The following is a 14,157-nucleotide window of genomic DNA, read 5'->3' on the forward strand; positions in this document are numbered from 1 at the left end:
TTCAAACAACACCATGGGTTCAAACACAGCCAACTCAGCATATAAGTATAGCATGGCTTGGGTGCGGTAAGTACTGGAGCTGATGGTAGCTGTGGCCGATGCACACCTCTAGAAGGCTAGTGACAGTGGTGTGGCGCTCCACCTCAGCAATCCATTTCCCAGGGGTCTAGTCCTAATGACTGTTACCGACAATAAGCCTCTCCATCGACTACTTACTTCTACATCTCTGAGGCAAGACTTTTTACTCCACTACAATTATTTGTCACTTTTCAGATTTAGATTATTAATGCAAAAACATAAAATGGCTATTCGAATATAGCCAATCTACAAGTGCATTTTGAATGTTACTCTTTTTCTTTTCTTTTTTTAACACAGGGTATTTTTATATTAAGGTATTGCTACTTTTTAAGGTATTGCTACTTGTTTTAAGTAAAACAAATCAGAGTATACTTCTCCTTCCCCCACGTTCCCTCTATCTCCTCTGATTCGTCACACAAACGCCGACGGGGCTGATATGTGTTATCATGCAAAGCGTCTGGATGTTCAGGCCCAGTGGAACGTACTGTACAGTACAGTATACGGTACAGTACAGTGCATGTCAAGCATCATAGGATAAAGTCACAGATGACATGCCTGGATCTGCATGGAAGATGATTATGTGGAGCTAATGAGTTTAGCGGCGCCGTTGTCAAGTTTGTGATCAGATCAACGTCTTTGATTTCCAAAAAAGTATGATTTGTAGGATAAAAAAATATATATATTATTTTTTTAGTTGACACTTGCTTATCTATGCAGCTTTGTTTGGACTTATTGGGTAATTCTTTCTACAGGCATATATAGATGTAGCCTATAGCCTACTGTAAAATATGACCAGGAGAAGGAGGAACTCAAAGATTTCGGATGTTTTCACAAGACAAGCAGTGAAATAGAAGCAGCTATACCTTTCTTCCTTTCTTTTTATTTGTTTCGTACATCATACATACAAGACATAAAGTCACAATAAAAGGTAAAAAAATATATAATAATAATAAAAAGAAAGAAGTATAAAGCGCTTCGTGGGTCCTTAAATATAGAAAACTAACAGACAGGTTCTCTACCTCAGTCAAAATGATGCATAATGTACATTACGGTAATGCAGTATAGGCTACCATCACAAACATTTACGTCAGCTTCAACGATTTCCATTTCCCTTCACACTTTACTTCTCGAAAATGGTTTTCTATTGGAATATAAACCGTGGCATACACTGGCATACTATTGCTTTTATCTCTTATCTAGTTAATTCCAAAGACGCCGCTATGACTAGCCTGTGTGCCAATTCAAGAGACATGCACTTCAAAGGTTGCATTTGAAGGAGGATGATGACATCACAATGACACGACACACCACGGCCTGTCATCATTCATCATTTGGCTGCGTTTCAAATTGTGCACTTTGGGATCAAAACCATTTTGGGGTTTCTGATCCGGTCGGAGCGGAAATAACTAATCTAGGCGGCCATTAGCCTCGATAGGCGGCCATGCACCTCCAAAATTATTCCCCTAGTTTAACACATTTCGACCTGAAAACGATTCTACAAATGTCTTCTAAATCCAGACAGTTTTCTGAAAAACCAATGTTTCTATGTCATTCGTTATTAAAAATAAATATGTATTTGGCCGCCGACCCCCATCTGAAAATATGTTGTTCCAGGGACCCCCCCAGAAGCAAAGATTTGCGTTAAAATGTTTGAATATATTCAAACATTTGGGCCACATTTTCACGATTTTTTACGAGCTTGTAGATCTGCTATTTTTCAACAGCTAAATCGTTTGCTATGCCCATCTTCTGTACTAACTCGTGGCGCGACTAGCACGACTAAACGAATTGATTTGCATTATGGGGGAACAACAACAATTCAAATTTTATGCTTGGTTGAGCGCGGCTGTCGCGGTCCAAGAACAGCCAATCCATACAAGCTCATCACAACGCGTGGCACAAGAAACATGACAGTAGCATTAAGGGTACAACAAATATGCCTTCCCATGTATGTCCATGGCTGTTATCACCCTTTTGGGGCCATTGTTGATGCATCCATGATTGTTAACTTGTGTGGTTCTCATTTAGATTATTTCTAACCTAATTAAATCTAAAAACCTTCAGTTGTGGGCTGACTTATTCTACATAGTTAATTAGTGGTTAGCAGTGTTGTTTTTGTCGATTAAAACGAAGACGGAAATGTTCGTCGACTACCTTTTTTCACTGACGAAAACTAAATGGAAACTAAATGAAAACTAAGTTATCATGACTAAAACTAAGACTAACTATACTAACTTGTATTGACAATTTTGTCAACAGATAAAAACTATACTAAAATGTTAGAAAGGGACTAGCACACAACGCGTCGCGCTGTGTGCTTGTTGAAATTCATTGGAGCGGCCATTAAACACAGAGACATGAAGACAAACGCAAGACATGTGTCTTGAATTTGTGAATGCAGCCCAGTAAGGGCATATACTGTAAGGGTCGACCCCCACCCGCCTACCTCCGCCCCAAACACAATATAAACAAAGGGAGAAGGGTGGGGCTGAGAAAGGCCCTTATTGGACAAAGGTTGAAGTATAGCCTACAATTTATAAATATCAGAGTTACACTTGATGCTGCATTTACTCTTTCTGCACCTCCACTGACCTTTATACACAGTAAAAAGTGTTAATTGAATGAGTGTATGAATGGAACCGAATTGACCCGGTCCTCATGTGTCTATGTTCAACCGTTTTGCAGTTACAAATTAATTAACTCCCATTTACTGTGATTTTACGGTGGTTTTGGGGTATGGGCCACACTTTTCATTTACCGCTTACTTTGCCGCAAAAATAAAGAAATAAAATAAATCAATTACTTTATTCATGAGAAAGCCGTTTGGAAGACACGATGCGTTGCCATATCCTTCTCATACGGTAATTCCCGCCGGCAGTACCATGTAGGAGAGAGTTATTAACGAGTATTGATTTCATTAAGAGGGAAAGTTAATAAGAAAGGGCATGCATGTCAGGACTTATACCTGAGGGTTTATTCGTCAAGAAGAAGAATTCTGAATTACACTGACTATGTTGCATGGCGCAAAATCCTCAAGGCAAGATTATAGACATTTTAAATTATCATCTAAAAGAATGGAATTGGAAGAGAGGGGTTTGATTATTCGCTGATTGTCAACATGTGGTCCAGGGACCCTCAGGGATCCAGGGGGGCCCCCATGTTAAATGATTGACCTTGCATACAACTACACTCTCACAGTTAAATTTAGACTGAGGATTTTACAGCCTATACAGAAGATTCAGGTCCCAGGGATAAAACTAGTATCAAATGGGGGCCAAATGCATATTAACCTGGGGGGGCCTTGAAATGAAAAAGGTTGAAATCACTGGATGATGGTCTTTCTTTCTTTCTTTCTTAGGTGACATAAGAATTAAATCATACCTGCTCCTGTGCTATATATATCTTCTATACTCTGATCTGTTATACGTTGCGTCTTGTTGGACCTGTCTCCTGGCATTTCTTCTTCAATGAGAAGCAATCCTTTTCCCTGTCAGTCGAGACAACCATTACATTTGTCCACATGGACGGCTGGATCGACGCACGTACTGCACTGCACACATGACATCCCCTGCACTTCCATGCTATTCTTTTCCCCTGCCTGCACACGGTTACAAAAAAAAAGAGGCATTGAATGAAATACATATACTGTACATGTATACACACATCTTCCAGAGTGGATGACCTTCATTAGGGCTACTACTGCATGTTTAGTATATATTTTTTTCCTTTGAAATTTTTCCAGACGCTAATTTATAAACCCTCATGCAAGTAGGCCTACCCTGGGGGCAGAAGACACATCAGTGGCACAGACGGAGAGGTCTAGAGAGAGACGGAGAATGAAAGAGCAAGAAGGGGTGTATAGTAGGGGGGTTGGGGGGGTGTGGGGGTGCACGCAGGCGCTACATATCTGTGCAATTCCAAGTTCTGTCCTTCATGTGGCACTGTGCAGCCTCGCACGGAGCTACTGCATGAGCGCTGCCATTCAGAGCCAGCCTAATCTCTCTCTCTCTCTCTCTCTCTCTCACACACACACACACACACACACGCACGCACGCACGCACGCACGCACGCACGCACGCACGCACGCACGCACGCACGCACGCACGCACACACACACACACACACACACACACACACACACACACACACATAGAGCTGTGTCTGGTCTTTATCTCTGTGTGCAGCTTGGAAGCTTGCAGCCAACGCCCCCCCCCCCCCCCCCCCCCCCCCCACCACCACCACCACCACCAGCAGCATTGCATTGTGCCATACTCTCTTTCTCTCTGGTGACTCTCTCTAGAAACAGAGGCTCTGCTAATGGAGACGAGGGAGGGAGGGAGGGTGGGGGGGGGTTCTGTTCTGTATGGTGTACGTTATGCACTATAAGGAAAATAATGCTGTTTTGGTGGAGCACGGTGACACATTTGAAATGTTGAAATTAAGAGACATAATGATGATCATGGCCAATTGTTGTAGTGTTTGAAGACAGTATGTGCGACATTGCGCATGTTCTGTTATTGCATGCGTTTATATTGTTGTATAGCCTCCATCCTGCAAATTACTTGCTATTTTGGATTATGTTTTAGCCCAGCTTCTTCTGGACAGACAGACTGAATGAAATACATGCATTTCAAATCTAGACTGTCTGATATCACAATTGAAGAAAATAAAAAATGTAACCACATTAACCCGGGTTAACTTGCAGGCCTGGATTTCCTGCTGGCCTGCTTGAAGTGCCTAAAAATGTCTAAAAAAGAAAGGCAACCTTCTGCTTCTATGGGCCTACAGCCTGGAATAGACTTCCATTTCAACTGTAGACATTTTTAAAGCTCAACTCAAGACTCACCTGTTTACTCTTGCTTTTAGTTGAGTTTTTATTTTGGGTTTGTTTTTTGTTTGTCTAAATCTTTCAAAAACATGTTACTCATAGATGTTAGTCAAGTTTCATAGTTTATCTAAGAATATAGACATTTTCTTTCGACTATTTCCATAAATATTGGTTGAGTTGTTAAGATAATTTCTCCCCTCCCTGTTTTTGGTCCCTGTTGAATCCTGCATTACATACATGCAAGCACGTACGTATGTATGTACGTACGTACTCACACACGCATGCACACACAATTCCTCCCACATCGAGTCAATGATCATCAGTGCGTTGAAATTCACCTTTGTCACTATGTCACTCGAAAACTGAAACCAGATGGGGGGGGGGGGGGGGGGGGGGGGGGGGGGTCCAACAACAGCATTCCACAATGCGTGATGACATGGCATTGATTCATCCAGGATGAATCAATGCCCCAATGGCACCAACTGTCCATGCAGGACGTTTGTTGAGGGCGCGTCAATGTTTTTAAGCAATTGGGGAAAGGAAGGTCAGATATGGTCCCGGGGAGTTTCTGAACTGGGACTCATAGTTCATCATCTTCCCCTCTCGTCAAAATGTGTTGTGAGACAACATGTCTATACAACTTTGAGAGCAGAGGGGGAAATGTTGCCGTGAACTTATGCCCTGTTGTTATGAAACTACAAGTTGATGTCTTTGACAACCAAGCCCGCCAGAGGTCATTTGGAAGGGGGGGGGGGGGGGGGGGGGGGGGGGGAGCTATTTTTGGTTAACCTCAGAAAAGATGTGCCTATTTGAGGTACAGATGGCTCTCAGGTGGAGCTGTTGTTGACAAACAATAACTGAAACTGAAGGGACAGGCATAGCAGGCCACTGATTGAGGAGTGAGTGAGGGCAGGTGTGATTAGGGATTGAGAGGGAGTGACAGCCAAATGAAATGATAAAATTCACCGACCTCAAATTCCAACTGGCCATATTAAAACTCCTAAATATCGTGCTCAGTTCTGGGATTTTCCCCAGCACATGGAATCAAGGGCTAATAACGCCACTCCACAAAACTGGAGACAAATACGACCCAAATAACTACCGCGGGATTTGTGTAAACAGCAACCTCGGAAAAATCTCTGCATGATCCTCAACCACAGAATTCTAAATTTCCTCACAGAAAGCAACGTCCTGAGCAAATCACAAATTGGCTTTCTACCAAAATATCGCACAACAGACCACATTTACACTCTCAACACCCTAATTGACAACCAAATAAACAAAAACAAAAGCAAATTATTCTCCTGCTTTGTCGACTTCAAAAAAGCATTCGATTCAATTTGGCACGAGGGTCTGATGTACAAACTGTTGGAAAGTGGCATTGGGGGAAAAACCTATGACATCATAAAATCAATGTACACCAACAACAAATGCGCAGTTAAAATAGGCGAAAAGCACACAGACTTTTTCCCCAGAGCCGTGGTGTTAGACAGGGATGCAGCCTGAGTCCAACACTCTTCAACATATATAGCAGGCCACTGATTGAGGAGTGAGTGAGGGCAGGTGTGATTAGGGATTGAGAGGGAGTGACAACCAAATGAAATGATAAAATTCACCGACCTCAAATTCCAACTGGCCATATTAAAACTCCTAAATATCGTGCTCAGTTCTGGGATTTTCCCCAGCACATGGAATCAAGGGCTGATAACGCCACTCCACAAAACTGGAGACAAATACGACCCAAATAACTACCGCGGGATTTGTGTAAACAGCAACCTCGGAAGAATCCTCTGCATGATCCTCAACCACAGAATTCTAAATTTCCTCACAGAAAGCAACGTCCTGAGCAAATCACAAATTGGCTTTCTACCAAAATATCGCACAACAGACCACATTTACACTCTCAACACCCTAATTGACAACCAAATAAACAAAAGCAAATTATTCTCCTGCTTTGTCGACTTCAAAAAAGCATTCGATTCAATTTGGCACGAGGGTCTGATGTACAAACTGTTGGAAAGTGGCATTGGGGGAAAAACCTATGACATCATAAAATCAATGTACACCAACAACAAATGCGCAGTTAAAATAGGCGAAAAGCACACAGACTTTTTCCCCCAGAGCCGTGGTGTTAGACAGGGATGCAGCCTGAGTCCAACACTCTTCAACATATATATCAACAAATTAGCAAAAACGTTAGAACAGTCTACAGCGCCAGGCATCCCCTTGGCAAACACAGAAATCAAATGCTTACTTTACGCAGATGACCTGCTGCTGCTGTCCCCAACCAAGGAAGGACTACAGCAGCAACTTGATCTCCTACACAAATTCTCCCAGACATGGGCCCTGACAGTGAACCTAACCAAGACTAAAATCATGATATTTCAAAAAAGGCCCAGCCGCCAAAACCACCAATTTTTCCTAAATACAATCCCACTAGAACAAACTAAAAACTATACCTACCTTGGCCTAAACATCAGCAGCACAGGTAACTACAACCAAGCTGTAAAGGACCTGAGAGACAAGGCAAGAAGGGCATTCTATGCCATCAAAAGAAACATCAAAATAGACATCCCAATTAAAACCTGGCTTAAAATACTGGACTCGGTGATAGAACCAATTTCCCTCTATGGTTGCGAGATCTGGGGACCATTAGCAAACCATGACCTGGAAAAATGGGATAAACACCAAACCGAGACCCTACACACAGAATTCTGCAAATCCATTCTCTGTACCCAGCGAAAAACACCAAATAATGCATGCAGGGCAGAATTAGGACGATACCCACTCATAATCAAAATAAAAAAGAGAGCACTTAAGTTCTACAACCACCTAAAAGAAAGTGACCTAGAAGCACTCCATAACAAGGCACTCACACACAGTGAAACTCTAGAGAGATGCCCCCTCAGCCAGCTGGCCCTGGAACTCCGGGCACAAACACAAACAGAGCCACGAGATAGAAAACCCATTGGACTAAACCAAATTATAAAACAGCAAAGGGAAAACTATCTGACACATTGGAAAGAAGCAACACAAAAGCAGAGTAAACTAGAATGCTATCTGGCCCTAAACAGAGAATACACAGTGGCAGAATACCTGAGCACCGTGACCGACCCAAAACAAAGAAAAATCTTAACTAGGTACAGACTCAGTGAGCACAGTCTCGCGATCGAGAAAGGCCGTCATAGGCAGACCTGTATCCCGAGAGAAGACAGACTATGCACCCACTGCACACTAAACGAAGTGGAAACCGAGCTACACTTCCTAACCATCTGTCCATTGTACCAAGACATCAGAGACACATACTTCCCACAGATTACAACCACACACGGAGATTTTGAAAACATGACCAATGACAAAAAACTCCCATATCTGCTGGGCGAAGTACAACAATGTGCAAACACAGCAGCAAGATTTGTGAGTTGCTGTGATAGGAGAAGGATATCAAATGGAACACAACCACCCTAAAGACTAATCATTGTGTATATTCCTGCACTATACCTGCATCGAGTTATCTTGGTACACAGAAGTTGATCTATTGAAGATTCTGACCTTCAAAGTACATAATTTTTGTTTTGATTGTATTGCTGTATTGTTGTTTTGTTCTTTCTGCTTTGGCAATGTAAACGTATGTTTTCTCATGCCAATAAAGCCCCTTGAATTGAAATTGAATTGACAGCCAGAGTAATCTAAGGTGGTCTTTACATGAGAATGGTGTTCATAGAAAACGGCAAAATAAAGTATCGTTTGCTGGGGTCCCTTTAGACGAGAATGGTGTTTTGGCGCAACAAAGTGAGACCACCTCCCAGAGTGGAAATCTTTGAGAACGCCGTTTTATCCCTTCTCCGTGTAAACAGGCAAAACGGTGAATCCGCAAAACGTATGACATGGTGGCTCACGTTGGCTCACAGTGCATATGTTTATTACATTGATGCAGAGCCATATATGATATATCTTTGTAGAAGAGGCAAACTTATTGTTTATGCCGTTTGCTTTGATACTGTTGATTATCGTGTATTAATCTAATCATAGTAAACTAATACTATTACACTAAAAAGGATAAAGATGAAGGCAAAACAGACCTATAGTACAATAATGTTTCAAGTTTACACATACAAACAAATTACACAACACAAACACTTTAGAACACACCAAAATCAAATCATATTATGGCGTGCATGTTCAATCAATTATTCCATCCAAGCAAACGGCATAAACAATATTAGTTTGCCTCTTCTACAAAAATAAAGTTAGCGTTCTCTTATATCATACCATACTACTATAGGCTACATACTATCCCTCGCATCAGACTATCCAGACAGACATCCAGCATATTCACCTCGGAGGACAGTGTCGGTAGGCCAATCACAGGCAGGCGGGGCGTTACCATGTCTCAGCCATGCCTATGCTCGGACACAAACGGAACAGCCCATTCATCCAAACAGAAAAGTCCTCTCTAATTATATAACAACATCAAAATCACCAACATTGCAGCTGTACGAAAAGCTTGAATTATCCTCTTTCAATCTGTAAAGTGTTTGTTTCATACAAAACCACCGTAGACATTTTATGAGCTACTTCCTGTCAAGAAATTCCTTGCAGATGATTTTTGGAAGTGCTCATTGACTATCACTCAACGGCCCATGTGTACCACCTGTTTTGAATGTCATAATGCAGGAGGCAGCAGGAGGTTGCTTTACTGATAACGAGCGCATCCATACTCTGATACTTAGAAAACAATAATCTGCGAGGAATTTCTTGACAGGAAGTAGCTCATAAAATGTCTACGGTGGATTTTTATTAAACAAAAACTTTACAGATAGTAAGACTTTTCGTACAGCTCCAATGTTGGTGAGTTTGACGTTATTTAATACAATTAAATATGACTGTTCTGTTTGTATCAATGGGCTGTCTATGGGAAGTTGCACCTACAGTATGTAGCACCTTGCTGGCAAGATGGCATCCATCCATCCATCCATCTTCAACCGCTTATCCGTAGTCTGGTCGCGGGCACATCTTGTCCCAGGCAAGATGGCAGCCGTGTGCATATCATCAATTGAGCAGTCTATTGAGCAGGGCCATTCACACTGTATAACTATAATAACTGCAGCCAGCCAGCAGTGATGTTGAGCAGCCCATGCACCGCTCAGTTCACACGTGTGTGATTTTTATATCATAAAACATCATGCACGAAGGTTTTGGGATTTTATGCATGTTGTAGTGTATTTAACAAGAACATATATATTGTTCATGGGGGCGGCGGTAGAGTAGCTGGCAACCTTGCGGTTGCCAGCTCGAACCCGGGCTCCCCCAGAGTTAGCGTCAAAGTGTCCTTGAGCAAGACTCTGAACCCCCTAATTGCTCCTGATGTGCTGGTTGGTGCCTTGCATTGTTTCCACCGCCAACGGTTTATGAATGTGTGTGTGAATGTGTGAATGTAATGCACAATCTATGTAAAGCGCCTTGGATAAAGGACGCTATATGAATGCACCATTTACTATTTTATATTATGTGATATGTACTGTATAGTAGAGCTTCTATAGCCTTTGGGGTTTTGACAGCATCTCCATTCCCTATTCATATATGTGATAAATGGAGGCTTTTGACCCCGTACCTCCTCTGAGCACCAATGCAATACCTAATGCATTCGGCACCTATTCTTGGTTGGGGCAGTAACTAACTGTTCTATCTATCACTCACAAACAAGTCCTTTGTGTACCAACCGGGGGCCATAGGTTAGCATAGCATAACACACTCACGCACTCACGCACGCACGCACACACACACACACACACACACACACACACACACACACACACACACACACACACACACACACACACACACACACACACACACACACACGCCCCCTTCTTGCTAGTTCTGTGAGGTTACCTTATTCAACCTCAGCGTTTGGTAACAAGACCTCCCAGCTGACTGAATGGGCCCCCGTGGTTTATTGCCCACAGCCTCTCTCCACTCAGGCCCTAATGATTAATGATTCATATAGGTGGCCTATGACAGCCCTGTTATAATGTTAAGATGAATAAATTACTATTTATGAAAAATAGCAGGGAATCTCTCTGGCAAGGAATAAATGTTAACTTGTGCTTCCTTCCTTCCCGTTAAGATGCCAAATAGGTAGCAGAACAATTATGTTACTGTTGTATACTGCTACTCTCGTCACAGCTAAGTGACACTGTGTATTATGTTATTAGAATAAGTTTATTGGTATGTAAATCATATCTGGACTTCCCACATTGAAAGGTACAGGAAGTGAGGACAAAATTGGAACTGGAACACTATGGTAAACAAGGAGGGTACCATGTAGGCTATAGACCTGTCAACAACTATATACTGCATGTATAGCTGTATTATGGTATAAGCTTAGGCCCTCATTTATCAACCGTGCGTACGCCAAAATATGGGTGCACGCCGAAATCCCCACAATTGTCGGCATTTACCATTTCCGCCAAAGCTTGAAATTTAACTTGAGTAGGACAAAAAGTGACGTCCGGTCGGGAGCTGTCGTACGCTTTGTCCTCGGCTGTTTTTCTGTCGTACACAAGCGGAGCAGCATTTTCTGAACTGCTGACACGCTGTCACAGGCATCTAAGCATTTGTTTTCACTCCTAAAACTATGTATATACATGTAAAAAAAAGAAAAAGAAAAAGAGAGATTTCCAACAAGTAATTAAAAACAATATAACATGTTTACAATGTATTAGTTTGTGCTTAATCTAACAGTGCTTTACTGGCCTTGTTATGCGAGCGCACTTGTGAGATGATTTGGGAGCGCATGCGGCATGACATCAGATGCCTATATCACTGTATACTGTGATATTATTTAAAAAAAGGCATAAATGGACTGCACGCCTTTATTTCCAAGTGACAATGACAAGCATACAGCTTGCCTATTTGCAATTGTAGCAGGCTATATGCGCAAGGGGCTTAATCATTCACCATTTAAATAATTGCTTCGACAGTTCAGATAAAAGCGAGATCATTTTCGGGGGTCGAGAGGACGGGACCACGGTATGCGTCGCCAACACATACCACCAGCACACATGCAAGCCTTCATCCATATGTTTATGATTCGTTCATCAATTATCAAATCACTCCATAAACGTTGATTATGACTATAATCTCTCTCATGTGCAGGCATCACTCACCCACAGGACTTATCACAGCAGTGCGCAGTCTCACCGATCGCCTTTGCCGTGCACTGCGCATGAATGGGTAAAATTAATATAGGCCTGCCTACAAACGTATTCCATTCATGGCGATGCGATGTGTCATGTAGCCTTGAGGCGCGTGCGTGCGTGGACATGACAGCAAGGCAAGCGAGGTGAGATGGAAACAGACAGGGTAGGTCTACAGCTTTATTTAATTCATGCAGGTGTTCGTTCTTTATTTATTTAAGATACAAGTTGGGCTTGCAAGTTGCGTGTTGGTGCGTCTGTGTGTGTGTGTGTGTGTGTGTGTGTGTGTAAGTATCAAACAAGAAAGCCAGAAAAAATGTTGAGAATGACAAATGGTACGATAATGACTGCAAGAATCTCAGGAAAAAATTAAGGAAACTATCAAACCAAAAACACAGAGACCCAGACAACCACAACACACGTCTCCAATATGGGGAAACACTGAAACAATACAAGAACACAGTAAGAGAAAAAAAGAGACCAACACGTTAGAAACCAATTGCAAGACATTGAGGATTCCATACAGACAAACAGCTTCTGGGAAAACTGGAACAGACTTAATAAGCTAAAACAGGACGAATTACCCATCCAAAATGGAGATGTATGGGTAAATCATTTTTCGAGCCTCTTCGGCCCAATCGAGAAGAACAAAGAACAAAAACAAATAAAAGATAAACTACAAAACCTAGAGTCAGCCATAAAAGACTACCAGAATCCACTAGATTCCCAAATCAACCTAAAAGAACTACAAGACAAAATAAAAACACTTAAAACCAAGAAGGCCTGTGGGGCAGACGGAATTCTAAATGAAATGATAAAATTCACCGACCTCAAATTCCAACTGGCCATATTAAAACTCCTAAATATTGTGCTCAGTTCTGGGATTTTCCCCAGCACATGGAATCAAGGGCTGATAACGCCACTCCACAAAACTGGAGACAAATATGACCCAAATAACTACCGCGGGATTTGTGTAAACAGCAATCTCGGAAAAATCCTCTGCATGATCCTCAACCACAGAATTCAAAATTTCCTCACAGAAAGCAACGTCCTGAGCAAATCACAAATTGGCTTTCTACCAAAATATCGCACAACAGACCACATTTACACTCTCAACACCCTAATTGACAACCAAATAAACAAAAACAAAAGCAAAATTTTCTCCTGCTTTGTCGACTTCAAAAAAGCATTCGATTCAATTTGGCATGAGGGTCTGATGTACAAACTGTTGGAAAGTGGCATTGGGGGAAAAACCTATGACATCATAAAATCAATGTACACCAACAACAAATGCGCAGTTAGAATAGGCGAAAAGCACACAGACTTTTTCCCCCAGAGCCGTGGTGTTAGACAGGGATGCAGCCTGAGTCCAACACTCTTCAACATATATATCAACGAATTAGCAAAAACGTTAGAACAGTCTACAGCTCCAGGCATCCCCTTGGCAAACACAGAAATCAAATGCTTACTTTACGCAGATGACCTGCTGCTGCTGTCCCCAACCAAGGAAGGACTACAGCAGCAACTTGATCTCCTACACAAATTCTCCCAGACATGGGCCCTGACAGTGAACCTAACCAAGACTAAAATCATGATATTTCAAAAAAGGCCCAGCCGCCAAAACCACCAATTTTTCCTAAATACAATCCCACTAGAACAAACTAAAAACTATACCTACCTTGGCCTAAACATCAGCAGCACAGGGAACTACAACCAAGCTGTAAAGGACCTGAGAGACAAGGCAAGAAGGGCATTCTATGCCATCAAAAGAAACATCAAAATAGACATCCCAATTAAAACCTGGCTTAAAATACTGGACTCGGTGATAGAACCAATTTCCCTCTATGGTTGCGAGATCTGGGGACCATTAGCAAACCATGACCTGGAAAAATGGGATTAACACCAAACCGAGACCCTACACGCAGAATTCTGCAAATCCATTCTCCGTACCCAGCGAAAAACACCAAATAATGCATGCAGGGCAGAATTAGGACGATACCCACTCATAATCAAAAAAAAAGAGAGCACTTAAGTTCTACAACCACCTAA

This window comes from Protomyctophum bolini, assembly GCF_963924005.1.
Source record: "Protomyctophum bolini genome assembly, chromosome: 2".
NCBI classification, from domain to species: Eukaryota; Metazoa; Chordata; class Actinopteri; order Myctophiformes; family Myctophidae; genus Protomyctophum; species Protomyctophum bolini.